This window comes from Paroedura picta, chromosome 6, assembly GCF_049243985.1.
Source record: "Paroedura picta isolate Pp20150507F chromosome 6, Ppicta_v3.0, whole genome shotgun sequence".
NCBI classification, from domain to species: Eukaryota; Metazoa; Chordata; class Lepidosauria; order Squamata; family Gekkonidae; genus Paroedura; species Paroedura picta.
This window is the reverse complement of record NC_135374.1, coordinates 5,404,121-5,416,807: the sequence shown is the minus strand read 5'-3', so window position 1 is coordinate 5,416,807 and position 12,687 is coordinate 5,404,121. Positions and strand designations below refer to the sequence as shown.

The 12,687-nt window shown below is 49.6% G+C and overlaps 1 protein-coding gene across 3 annotated transcripts in view; it reads right to left on the bottom strand.

Moving 5' to 3' along the window:
* MYO7A (myosin VIIA) overlaps positions 1-12,687 on the bottom strand; it is a 125,093-nt gene that overhangs the window by 110,348 nt on the left and 2,058 nt on the right. Inside the window, exon 1 of one of the 3 annotated variants that reach the window (XM_077341257.1) lies at positions 12,223-12,512. The exons of the other annotated variants lie outside the window; for them this stretch is intronic. The gene's annotated coding sequence lies outside the window, so the exon portion shown is untranslated. Of the gene's footprint in view, positions 1-12,222; positions 12,513-12,687 lie in introns of those variants that run through there. 3 annotated transcript variants of the gene reach the window in all.

Below are 12,687 nucleotides of genomic sequence, written 5' to 3'. Positions count from 1 at the left end.
TCAGCCCCTTGGGGTCTCTGTCTGCTGATTGAAAATCCCATGACCACTGGCTAATCTGCAGAAACAGCCGTGGATGCGAATTCCTTCCATCCTTCCTTCACCACTGGATGCCAGGGATTCAAAGCACCCCTTCTTCACTCTGATTCCATTCTTCATGTCCTTGGGGATCTCCTCCTTTGCGGCTCACTAAAAACACCACTAGATACTCATTCCGCACACGCTGGATAAGGCCCTTTCGATGCTCTTTCGAAGCAGATTTTCCTGTTTTGTACAGGAATACCCGGGCTGATTCTGCACTTACTTTGTTTATTCCATTGTGGATCCTGCTAAATTCAGATTGATTTGTACTTGAGTCTCCCTCTATCTCCCACCCTCCATTGACAAAGAGTTTTCTGCACTTGATTAGGGAATCTCAGAATGGGAAGGGAAGGCATGTACAACAGGAGCCTCTTTCTTTTCTTGAATAGGGGGTAGGGAGAGGATAGGAGACAACAGAGGAGGGGGAATAAATCCAAGAGTAAAATCTCTGCTGAGAGAAGAGAAGCCTTGCAACCTGGAACCAAGAATTGACGCCCTGGCCAATCAGGGCTTTTCTACAGTGTTGGAGGCTTGGCAGCAAGTTATTTTGGGGAAAATGGACAGCTGCGTGCTTAGTCATGCTGATTTTTCAAATATTGAGGGTTATATCCACTCCTGGATATTGCGGGGGAAAGGTAGGGTCACTCCGGATCAGTCATTGCAGAGGGAAAATTTAAATTGGCCAAAATTAAAATGGAAATCACATTCAGTGTAGACAACAGGAATTAAATCAACCTGGGATTGAAATAAAGGCTCGGCAGATTCATCCCCAGCTGCTATAGTGCAATGAAAGTGGATTATCCAATCTGTGCGGAATGTGGGAATGATGGCCCAGGGCCTACTCTGGGCCTTTTAGGGTTGCTTGACTAGTGTGCAATGCCCAAATAGAACTGCATCTAGGCTGGAAAACCTTTTATGATTTTTATTATTCAACTGTAGAAGAATAGAAATACTAATTGACACAGGTGGGATGGGTCCCAAAAAGTACTTTGCACAGAGAACAATATGAGACATGATGTAGGACTAAATGGACCCTCAGTGGTCTGACCCAGCATGGTCCTTCTGAAGGCCTCGGCCTCTTTGTCTTGTTGGTGGCCCTCCAGAGGAACCAGTTGGCCATTGCATGGGACGAGATACTGGTGGGATCCATCATGGGTCTTCTGATGGTCTTACCAGGGGGAGGCCTCGGCCTCTATCTTTGGCCCTCCAGAGGAACTGGTCAGCTACTATGTGAACTAGATGGACCCCTGGCCTGATCCAGCAGGACTCTTCTGATGTTCTTATGAAGGACTCAGCCCACAAGCCCTGCTGTTGGTCCCCCACAGGAATGGGTTGGCCCTGTGAGAGACAGGAACCTGGACTGGATGGACCACTAATGTGTGTCTAGCATAGCCAGGTGATCCTACAGCTATAGGATTTGTTTAGCATCCAGGTAAGAGACATTTGGAGGTGGTTTTCCATCGATCTGATACAGCAGGGCTCTTCTCATGCTCTTAGGCCCAAAGGATCTCATCCATGAGCCTGTATTAAACCCAGACCCGATCCCAGCGGCCGGGAAAGGACACGGCTGGCAGGCATTTCGCCGTCTCCTATCCAGGCATTCCTGGAGATGAAATTACACCTGACCGTGCTGTAAGAGGATCCGCTCTTTGATTCACGGAGTGGCAGAGATAGTTGCTGTCAGGGGCACAAAAGGAAGCCACCTGGTCTCTGAAAGCCCTACCCATCTCATTGAAGCCACCGGGGATCGAATTCCACCGCAGCCTCACAAACAGTGGCACAAAAGCCGAGAGGAGGAGGTGGAGGCGATGGGTGATGTCCTTTGTCCGCCGGGCATTGTGTGGGGGCAGCGAAGGGAGGGGAAGGCTCCATTGTGTTGCCCGCCAGAGGGATAAAAAATTGATCTGCATTTCCTGGCGGGTCCCCTCGTGAAATGTGGACTACATTGCAAGTGACACTGAACCCAGGATGGGTTGCAAATGGTCCGGAGCAGAGTCTAAATATTCAAAAATGCTCTTCGTCCACCAGAGACAATGGGTCTGAATTTAGCATGGACCGAGGAAAGAGACACCAAAATACAGAAACTCATTGCAGGGTTTAGGAGAAGAAGATGTAAAGAGCACCCGGTTTGGTGTCGTGGTGAAGAGCGGCTGGTTCGAATCTGGAGAAATGGGTTTGATTCCCTGCTCCTCCACAGGCAGCCAAGCTGGGTGACTCAGCTGGAAGATGAGTTGTTTTTTCTACCCCACTTTTAAAGACCCGAAGGAGTCTCAAAGCAGCTGACGATCACCTTGCCTTCCTCTCCCCACAACAGACACTCTCTTAACCACTACACCAAGCTGGTTTCCTAGTCACAGTCCTGTTAGAGCTGTTCTCCCAGGGCAGACCTCCTCTGTCAGACCTCTCTCAGCCCCATCGGCCTCGCATGATGTCTGTTGTGGGTGTTTGTAAGGTGCTTTGGAACTCCTCCGCGTAGTGAAAAACAGAGTATAAAAATCAACTCTTCTTCTATTGCAGTATCAGTTGGGTCTGTTTGGAAAGCCTGTTTGGTAGGGATGCCAAGCTCCAGGTGGTGCCTGCAGGTGTCCCAGAATTACAACTGATCTCCAGACAGTTCAACTGGAGGGAAATGGTTGCTTTGTAGCAGTGGTCCCCAACCTTTTTGAGGCTGGGGACCGGCAGGGCAACTGCCTGCCCACGCATGCTGAGCCAGGCCGCACATGCGGCATGCACGGCCGAAATCGCACATGCGCGGCACGTTCGAGCATGCGCGCATGCGCGATTTCGGCCACACATGCACAATGCGCGGGTGTGGCCCTGATTCCCTCTCCCCCCCTCCTGCAGTAAGAAGCTTCCCGGGCCGCAAGCTTGCAGCCTGGGAAGTTTTTTACTGCGGGGGGGTGGGTGGGGAGAGGGAGCTGCGGCCCTGTGCCATGGCCTTCGTGGCCCGGCACCGGGCCGCGGCCTGCGGGTTGGGGACCACTGCTTTGGAGGGTGGAGTCTGTGGTGCTATACCCTGCCAAGGCCCCTCCCCTCCCTTCCCTTCCGCCCATCCCCAGACTCCACCCTAAAACCTCGAGGAATTTTCCAACTTTGTTGGCAACCATAGCTTTGGGTTGCCATTTGAGGTGTGGTGTGAATCTTGACAAAACCAATAAGTTTGCCTCTATCTATCTAGCAAGTGCATTTTCCATCCTGCTACTTCAAACATGGGTCTTGGGGTGGGGTGGGGGTCTTCCTTTCTTCCTCATTCATTCATTCATTGAATTTATATGCCACCCCTTCCTGTGACATGTGCCAAAGAGGACATTTTAATCCTCACGATAACCCTGTGAGGTAGCTTAGAGGTGTTAGCAAAATTTAACTATATGAAGGAGAAGCACACTGGCTGCTAAAAGAATAACTAGGTTTTTTGAGAATAGAAACAACCATGTTAAGGGAGAGGGGAGAGCTGACTAAGAGTTGACATGATTGCTGTCTTTAAATATCTGAAAGGCTGTCACATGGAGGAGAGCAGGGAGTGGTTTCTGATGGCAGCAGAGGAGAGGACATGCAGTAATGGGTTTAAACTACATGTAGAACGATACTGACTAGATATGGGGGGGGAATTCACACTTGGAGTAGTTCTGCAGTGGAAGGGGCTGCCTGAGGAGGTGGGGAGCTCCCCTCACTGGTGGTCTTCAAGCAGCAGCTGAACAGAGACTTATCCTGGATGCTTGGGGCTGATCCTGCATTGAGCAGGGGGTGGGACTAGATGGCCTCTGTGGACCCTTCCCACTCTAGGATTCTAAGAGTCTAGTTCAGCAGAGGAATGGGCTGCCTCATGAGATGGGGAGCTGCCCCTCACTGGCAGTCCTCAATCAGGGGCTGGACAGATCATTATCCTGAATGCTTGAGGCTGATCCTACATTGAGCAGGGGGTTGAACTAGATGGCCGGGATGGCCTGTGTGACTGTGCAGGACTGTATGGGCCATTGGCCTCATCCAACATGGCTTCTCTTATGTTCTTATGTCTGGGGCAGGGATGCTCTGTCCTCTTGGTGCTTGAGGGGGGCCCACAGTGGGAGGGCTTTTGGAGTTCTGGCCCTGTTTGTGGACCTCCTTGTGGCTCCTGTGTTTTGGCCACTCTACAACCCAGAGTGTTGTACTGGACGGGCCATTGGCCTGATCCAACATGGCTTCTCTTACATTCTCCTGAGACCTCCAGGCACCGTCTGGATGTTGGCATCCCTACCCTTTGCTGAACCTCTCCCTCATCAAATGAGTATTGTTAGTTCCCTCGGCATGGGGGATAACTTTCGTTCTCCGTATAGATCTATTGCCTCCCCCCTCCTGCCACTGTCTCATTCGCCAGCTTTTCCCCGGCTGGCAGGAGAACTGCTTCTCCTCAGACAGGATTATGGCCCAGAGGAAGCCATGCCCTTGAAATCCGCGGCCATCGTGTCCTGACAGACCACCCCGGATTCTCAGTCCGCCAACTGCTTTGTGCCACCTCTCCTGATAAACTGAAATTTGTCGGAAAATGGAATGTGAAAAGGGTCCTGAGGAATGCGTGGGGATTTGTCCGTTTGCAAACTTAATAATAATAATAATTAATAATGATTAATAATAATAATTATTATTATAATTATTATAATTATTATTATTTAATTCATATCCTGCCACTCCCTACATAGGCTCATGGTGGGTAACAGCAGCCTTAAAATCCCCCAATAATACTCCCAGACTTAAAAAAAATTCCCAACAGGCTGGAAAATACCACTTTCCCCCTTCCCAATCAAGGACGCTAGAGAATGGAGAGTAACTTGACAATAAAGTGAACGGTGTCAGCTAGCGTGGGGGAAAGACAAAGAGGCATTCCCAGGAAGCAGAATCGGAAGCAGTAGGTTAGAGGTCATGTCCGCTTTTTTTGGTGTCCACCCTCCTTGAGGCTCTTTTTGAAAAACTGATGAAAATGTCCTCTTTGAAGGTTCAAAGATTAGAAATATCGCTGGTTAGCAACTGTTACTCAGAGTTTAATGGCAGAGCAGGGGTGGCATCAGTGACTGTGCAGTTTCCTACTTTTTGAGAATTAACTCCCTTCTCCCTGCCTCGTAGCAAAGCAGTCCTCCCTGATTGGCCAGGGCGTCAGTTCAAAGACTTCCTGGTTCCCGGTTGCAAGGCTTGTCTTAAAGTGACTGCGCTCCAGAAGCCCTAACTTCTCTCAGCAGAGATTTACCTCTTGGATTTATTCCCCCTCCTCTGCTGTCTCCAATCCCCCCCCCCTTCAAGAAAAGAGACTCCTGCTGCGCTTGGCTCCCCTCCCCACTCTGAGCTTCCCCAATCAAGTGCAGAATGCTTTCTGTTTCAATTGGGGGGGGGGGGGAAATAGAGGAAGATCCGAGTTCAAATTGATCTGAATTCAGCAATGGAAAAAAACAAAGTAAGTGCAGAATCAGCCCAGGAGTGGGCAGGAGTCCCCCTGCCAAAGCAGCCCTTTTATCCAAGCGAACTGAGTTCTTCAGTCTGGAGTTAAGTTGTCAAACTAGAAGACCTCCAGCCCTCACCTGCAGGATGGCAACCTAACTGGTCAGCCATGCTCAGCTTTGGGTCACGAAAGGTCAGCAATCTCTGCGCTTTGCTACAGCAGGATGCCTGACAATGCCAGGAAATCTCCAGGCTCCAGCAGGAGGTTGTCAACCCAAACCCCCTTCCCCCAAGAGGCTGGTATTCTCCAAAACCAACCCAATCGGGCAAGTGGCAAGGACCGAAAGTGACCCACCCCCCTCCAGAGCTATTTTCCTCTCGCCTTCCGAGGCCGTGCTGAAGAGGCTTTGAAAAGCAGTGAGCCAAAAAGAGCTTTCCTTCACGCTCAACTAATCCCTTCCATGGTAACACGAGGATTGTGAAGTCACAAGTTTGCGAGCACGAGATGGAAAGGGCCAAGCAGGCTCCGGATGGGCAGCGGATTCCAGACAGACGGCCCAGAAGAGCTTCTCTGCTCCTGAATAGCCCATCGTAGGCATTCACCAATTCAAGATGGCGGTGAAGGCCAATGGATTGTTCCTTGAGTCAAGGAGCTGGCTTGGTGGCATGGTTAAGAGGGGGGGGGGGGCTTTGAATCTGGCGAGCCGGGTTTGATCCCCTGCTCCTCCCCATGCAGCCAGCTGGGTGACTTTGGGCCAGTCACAGTCCTGAGCACTTCTGTCAGAGCTTTCTCAGCCTTACCTCCCCTCATAGGGTGTCTGTTGTGGGGAGAGGAAAGGGAAGGCGATTGGAAGCCGCTTTGAGGCTCCTTCGGGTAGAGAAAAGGGGCATATAAGAACCAACTCTTCTTCTTCTTCAGTAATCTCAGGGCTCTCTCAGCCTCCCCTCCCTCACAGGGTGTCTGTTGTGGGGAGAGGAAAGGGAAGGCGATTGGAAGCCGCTTTGAGGCTCCTTCGGGTAGAGAAAAGGGGCATATAAGAACCAAATCCTCTTCTTCTTCAGTAATCTCAGGGCTCTCTCAGCCTCACCCACCTCACAGGCTGTCTGTTGTGGGGAGAGGAAAGGGAAGGCGAATGTAAGCCACTTTGAGCCTCCTTCGGGTAGAGAAAAGGGGCATATAAGAACCAAATCCTCTTCTTCTTCAGTAATCTCAGGGCTCTCTCAGCCTCCTCTCCCTCACAGGGTGTCTGTTGTGGGGAGAGGAAAGGGAAGGTGATTGGAAGCCGCTTTGAGATTCCTTCAGGTAGAGAAAAGCGGCATATAAGTTTAAGAATCAACTTTTATTAAGAACCAACTCTTCTTCTTCAGTGATATCTGGGCTCTCTCAGCCTCACCCCCCTCACAGGGTGTCTGTTGTGGGGAGAGGAAGGGAAGGCAATTGTAAGCCGCTTTGAGACTCCTTCGGGTAGAGAAAAGAGGGATATAAAATGACTGTTCTTCTTGGAAAAGGGAGTTACACATATTCACGACCAGTTGGTGTTGAAAGAGCTTAACAGGCACAATAGTTAACTGGAACCTCCATGTTCAGAGGCAATATAACTCTGAATGTTGGTTGGCTGGGGCCCAAATGACAGAAGAGAAGGGTTGGCTTCACATCCTGAATTCAATATGCAGGGGGGTTGGACTAGATGGCCTGCATGGGCCCTTTCAGCTCAATGATCCTATGATTCTGTTCTGTGACCCAGCAGGGAAAAACGTTCAAAGGCCATGATCCCACAAACTCATCCGGTAGTGATACATTTGGGGTATCAACAAGCCAAGATAATTGTTAAGCAAAGATTATGGGGTATCACTCTTCACACCAATTCTGACCCTGTAGCATTCGCTGGCAGGGGCTCATGGGAATTGTAGTCCATGAACATCTGGAGAACCACAGGTTGACTACCCCTGCATTAAGGTATTTATGTACTTCAGGGTACCCTAAACATTATAGAGCATTTACTCTTGCTCTATTCAATGTTCTACAATCTGCTCTGATAGAAAGGAGGTTGGAACATATTTCTTATGCTTTTTGTTTATGCCCATGTCAATCGGGAAAGGTAGAATCCACTGATCACGTGCAAAATATTACACAGAGGCTGTCTCTATAAGGTAGTTGAACATGATTGACTCCCAGTAAATTTATGTTGTTTTTATGTATAGATTTATTTAGGATATCAACAGTTGTAATAATTTTATCATTTGTTGTGCAAATGACAGCTATGTAATTTTGGATATGTCTGAATTGCTGATCTTGGACCGTAATAAAACAAAAGATTGATTGGACTGGATTCTTTGCTATCTCTTAACTAATGAGTTCTCTTGCATTTTTAGGATAGCTTCTTTAGGGGCTAGTATCTGATGAAGGGTGTTTTGTCTTCACTGGCAGTCTTCAAGCAAAGGTTGGATACACACTTTTCTTGGATGCTTTAGGATGCTTAGGGCTGATCCTGCGTTGAGCAGGGGGTTGGACTAGATGACCTGTGTGTCCCCTTCCAACTCTATGATTCTATGATTCTAAGCAAAGGTTGGATATACACTTTCCTTGGATGCTTTAGGGTGCTTAGGGCTGATCCTGCGTTGAGCAGGGGGTTGGACTAGATGGCCTTTATGGCCCCTTCCAACTCTATGATTCTATGACTCCTGCAAGCTTATACTGCTAGCTGGTCTTGGCAGAGTTTAAATATGCAAGGGAGGGGGTCAAGCACTGGCAGCTTAAAGAACAGAGTTATGGGGAAGGGAAACAACTTTGTAATGAAAAGAGGAGAGAGAGAGTTCTAACTGTCTAACTGACTAAGCGCTGTGGACAGAGATTCAGGTGGGTAGCTGTGTTGGGCCTTTAAGGCCAACAAAGTTTTATTCAAGGTATAAGCTTTTGTGTGCAGGCACACTTCTCGTACCTGATGAAGTGGGCATGTGCATGACAGATCATCCCTTGAATAAAACTTAGTTTTAAAAGCACCCTGGGAGGAAATGTGCTCAAAGGAACAGGAAATCCCCCATTGAACCAATCAGAGGTCAGGAGGAGATGATTTTTAAAATACTAGGAACCTCCTAATCGAAACAGGCTCATAGAATCATAGAGTTGGAAGGGGCCACACAGGCCATCTAGTCCAACCCCCTGCTCAACGCAGGATCAGCCCAGAGCATCCTAAAGCACCCAAGAAAAGTGTGTCTCCAGCCTTTGCTTGAAGACTGCCAGTGAGGGGGAGCTCACCACCTCCTTAGGCAGCCTATTCCACTGCTGAACTACTCTGACTGTGAAAAACTTTTTCCTGATTTCTAGCCTATATCGTTGTACTTGAAGTTTAAACCCATTACTGCGTGTCCTCTCCTCTGCAGCCAACAGAAACAGCATCCTGCCCTCCTCCAAGTGGCAACCTTTCAAATACTTAAAGAGGGCTATCATGTCCCCTCTCAACCTCCTTTTCTCCAGGCTGAACATTCCCAAGTCCCTCAACCTATCTTCATAAGGCTTGGTCCCTTGGCCCCAGATCATCCTCGTTAATGAGATGGCTCATTAGACATCTCCTCCAAAGCTCCCTGAGGGATATTATTCTCGTGCTGTTAATTATTGTATAACTGTACAACTACAGTAAGGAATTATTATGTGGAATCTATATGTTCATACAACTGTACTACTTTGGAAAATACCTAATTTTGTCTGTGGTTTACGCCAGCTTTTATTCAACCGTCCTGCCTGTAAAAGGGGTTTTTTTGTTTGCGAATATTTATGTATGTTTGGATCTGCCATTAAACTCTGAAGACGACCCACTTGGATCGAAACACGTTTTGTTATAGGTTGGTTTGTTATCAGGACGTATCCTGCAGATTTCCTATTGAGACTTTACTGCCTTGTTTTAAATAGATCTTTAGCACTGTTGCAATACAATGTGTATTTATCATTGTGTAAATGTTGCAATGTATGACTGTGAAAGTTGGACCCTAAGGAAGCCGAGCGTCAAAGAATTGAGGCTTTTGAACTCTGGTGCTGGAGAAGACTCTTGCGAGTCCCTTGGACTGCAAGGCGAACAAACTGGTCAGTCCTAGAGGAGATCAGCCCTGACTGCTCCTTGGAAGGCCAGATCCTGAAGATGAAACTCAAATACTTTGGCCACCTCATGAGAAGGAAGGACTCCCTGGAGAAGAGCCTAATGCTGGGAGCGATTGAGGGCAAAAGAAGAAGGGAACGACAGAGAACGAGGTGGCTGGATGGAGTCACTGAAGCAGTCGGTGCAAACTTAAATGGACTCCGGGGAATGGTAGAGGACAGGAAGGCCTGGAGGATCATTGACCATTGGGTCGCGATGGGTTGGACACGACTTCGCACATAACAACAAATATATTAAATTTCTAGACTTCTCAACCTCTTTGATTCCAAGGGGATCCTTTAAATCCACAGCTCCTCTCCAGACAACAGAGATCAGTTCGCCTCAGAGAAAACAATTTCTTAGAAGGTGGACTTTATGTCATCAGAAGACGAAGAAGAGGTAGGTTTTATATCCCGCTTTTCACTACCCGAAGAAGTCTCCGAGTGGCTTACAAATACCTTGCCCTTTCTCTCCCCACAACAGACAGTGTGGGGTGGTTGAGGCTGGGAGAGCTGTGAGATAACTGCTTTGTGAGAACAGCTCTAACAGGACTGTGACTAGCCCAAGATCACCCAGCTGGCTGCAGGTGGGAGAGCGAGGAATCAAACCCCTGGAATTGAAGCTCATCTCCAGGCAACAGAGATCAGTCCCCCTGGACAAAATGGCGACTTTGTAGTGGACTCTTAAGGCATTGTACCCCATTGATGTCCATTCCCTCCCCAAACTCCGCCCTCTGTGGGCTCCAGCCCCCAAACCCCCAGGTTTTCCCCAACCCGGAGCTGGCAAGCCTAGCCGAACAGGATTCTGCTCTGCTGCAAACCTCTTCCTGCAAACTGCCAAAAACGTCAAGCTGCAGATATTTATAAACAGCCTGGCCTGCCATTGTCTGTCCACTTCGCCGCTGCTGGGGCAGACCCAGATTCTGCCAGCAAATAAATCCACCTCACCCCTGCCCCGACCACCCACCGCTGTGGGGGATTGACCTGGGCCAAGCAAAACGATCCGCAGAGACGGATCCAAACGGGGAACCGTGTTGGTCGGAAGCAGCCGAACAAATTTAGCATCTGGGGGCATCTTTAAGGCCAAGCAAGTTTGATGCAAGGCAGTCAAGATACGCAGAGAGCTTGGCCTTTCTGAGTCATTTCCCACACGCTTGGATCCTGCCCTTTCGGTGTCCTTTTGCGCTGGATTTGCTTGTGCAAAACAGGGACATCTCTTTCTCAGATGCATTGAAAGCACATAGAATCATAGAATCATAGAATCATAGAGTTGGAAGGGGCCAGACAGGCCATCTAGTCCAACCCCCTGCTCAACGCAGGATCAGCCCTAAGCATCCTAAAGCAGGATGTGATCCCATGTGATCCCATAATGTGATCCCACATGCGCAGTAGGAGGAGGACCTTTCAAAGTGGGGGCGTGAAATACTCAGAAACACCTCCCCGATACACACACACACTGGAGGGGTACCACAAGTCTTCCAGCAAGAAGAAGAAGAAGAAGAAGAAGAAGAAGAAGAAGAAGAAGAGTAGGTTTTTATACCTCACTTTTCACTACCCAAAGGAATCTCAAAGCAGCTTCCAACCACCTTCCCTTTCCTCTCCCCACCACAGATACCCCATGGGGGGACTTACTTGTTGAGGTGGGGGGGGGGTGCTGAGAGAGCTCTAACAGAACTGCTCTGTGAGAGCAGCTCTAACAGGACTGTGAGAAGCCCAAGTCGCTCAGCTCGCCGCACAGGGAGGCGGGGGGACTCAAACCCAGCTCGCCAGATTAGAAGCTGCCGCTCTTAGCCACGACCCCAAGCATGACGGGACTCACCCCCTTTCCATGAGGCAATGCAATCACTACAGGGAGGGTTGCCAACTTCCGGGGGACGGCCTGGAGATCTCCCAGAATGACAACTGCTTTTCACCACAGAGAGATCCCTCCCCCTGGCAAATATGGCTGCTTCAGAGAGGGACTCTACGGTGTTAAACCTCACTGAGCTCCTGCCCCACAGGTAACTCTGCCCTTCCCAGGATCCATTCCCCATCCTCCAGAAATTTCCCAGCCTGGGGCTGGCAAACCGACCCAGCTCTGGTTATTTCACACATTTCACGATTTCCCTTGTGACGTTGTTAAGAGCGGTGGCCTCTAATCCGGAGAGCCAAGTTGGATTCCCCACTCCTCCACACGCAGCCAGCTGGGTGACCTGGGGCTAGTCGCAGTCCTGATAGAGCTGTTCTCTGAGCAATTCTGCCTGAGCTCTCTCGGCCCCACCTCCCTCCCGGGGTGTCAATACCGGGGAGAGGAAGGGAAGGTGATGGTAATTTGCTTTGACACTCCTTCGGGCAGTGAAAAGCAGGGTATAAAAACCCCATTCTTCTTCCTCTTTTCAAGTCTGTCCCCCTTTTTGGAGTCAGAGCCTCTGCTGAGACAGACAGCCGCCCCCCTCCACGGAAACAATTGCAGGGAACATTAGCAGAGAAAGGTTATAGGGACCAGTGGCGGAGAAATGTGCTCATGCACACAGCTGAGAAATGCCAGCAACTCAAAGAGGCTTTGGGGCAAATCGGCGTGAATCCCAAAGGAAATCCGGACCACTTGCACGGCACCGATCCAGACTTACCTTAGTGGTACACAGAACCAGCCCTGGCACCACAGTTGACGGACAGGCGCTCCCCAGAAGCGTCCGGTGTTCAAACAGGGCTCAGTTTGGGCGCAGATCCAGCAAGGTGGTCCAGGGTAGGAAAGGACTGCATGGCTGAGATGGCTGATTTTCCCCCCTCCAGCCCCTTTCTCTCTCCACGGCCTCCTTCTCGTCCGCTGGCTCTCTGGACTTGCTCTGCTGGTGCGGTCCCTGATTCATTTCAGTCGCTCCCCATTCATAATCTCTGATCCTTCTTACCGAGGGGAGGAGCCGAACAGGGAGCTTACGGGCCAGACATGAAAGGGGAAGGGAGGGAAGCTGGAGAGACCCAGGTTTTGTTTGTGCCTGCTTGTTTTAAAGGAGGAGGAGAAGTTGGTTCTTAGATGCCGCTTTTCTCTACCCGAAGGAGGCTCAAAGCGGCTTCCATTCGCCTTCCCTTTCCTC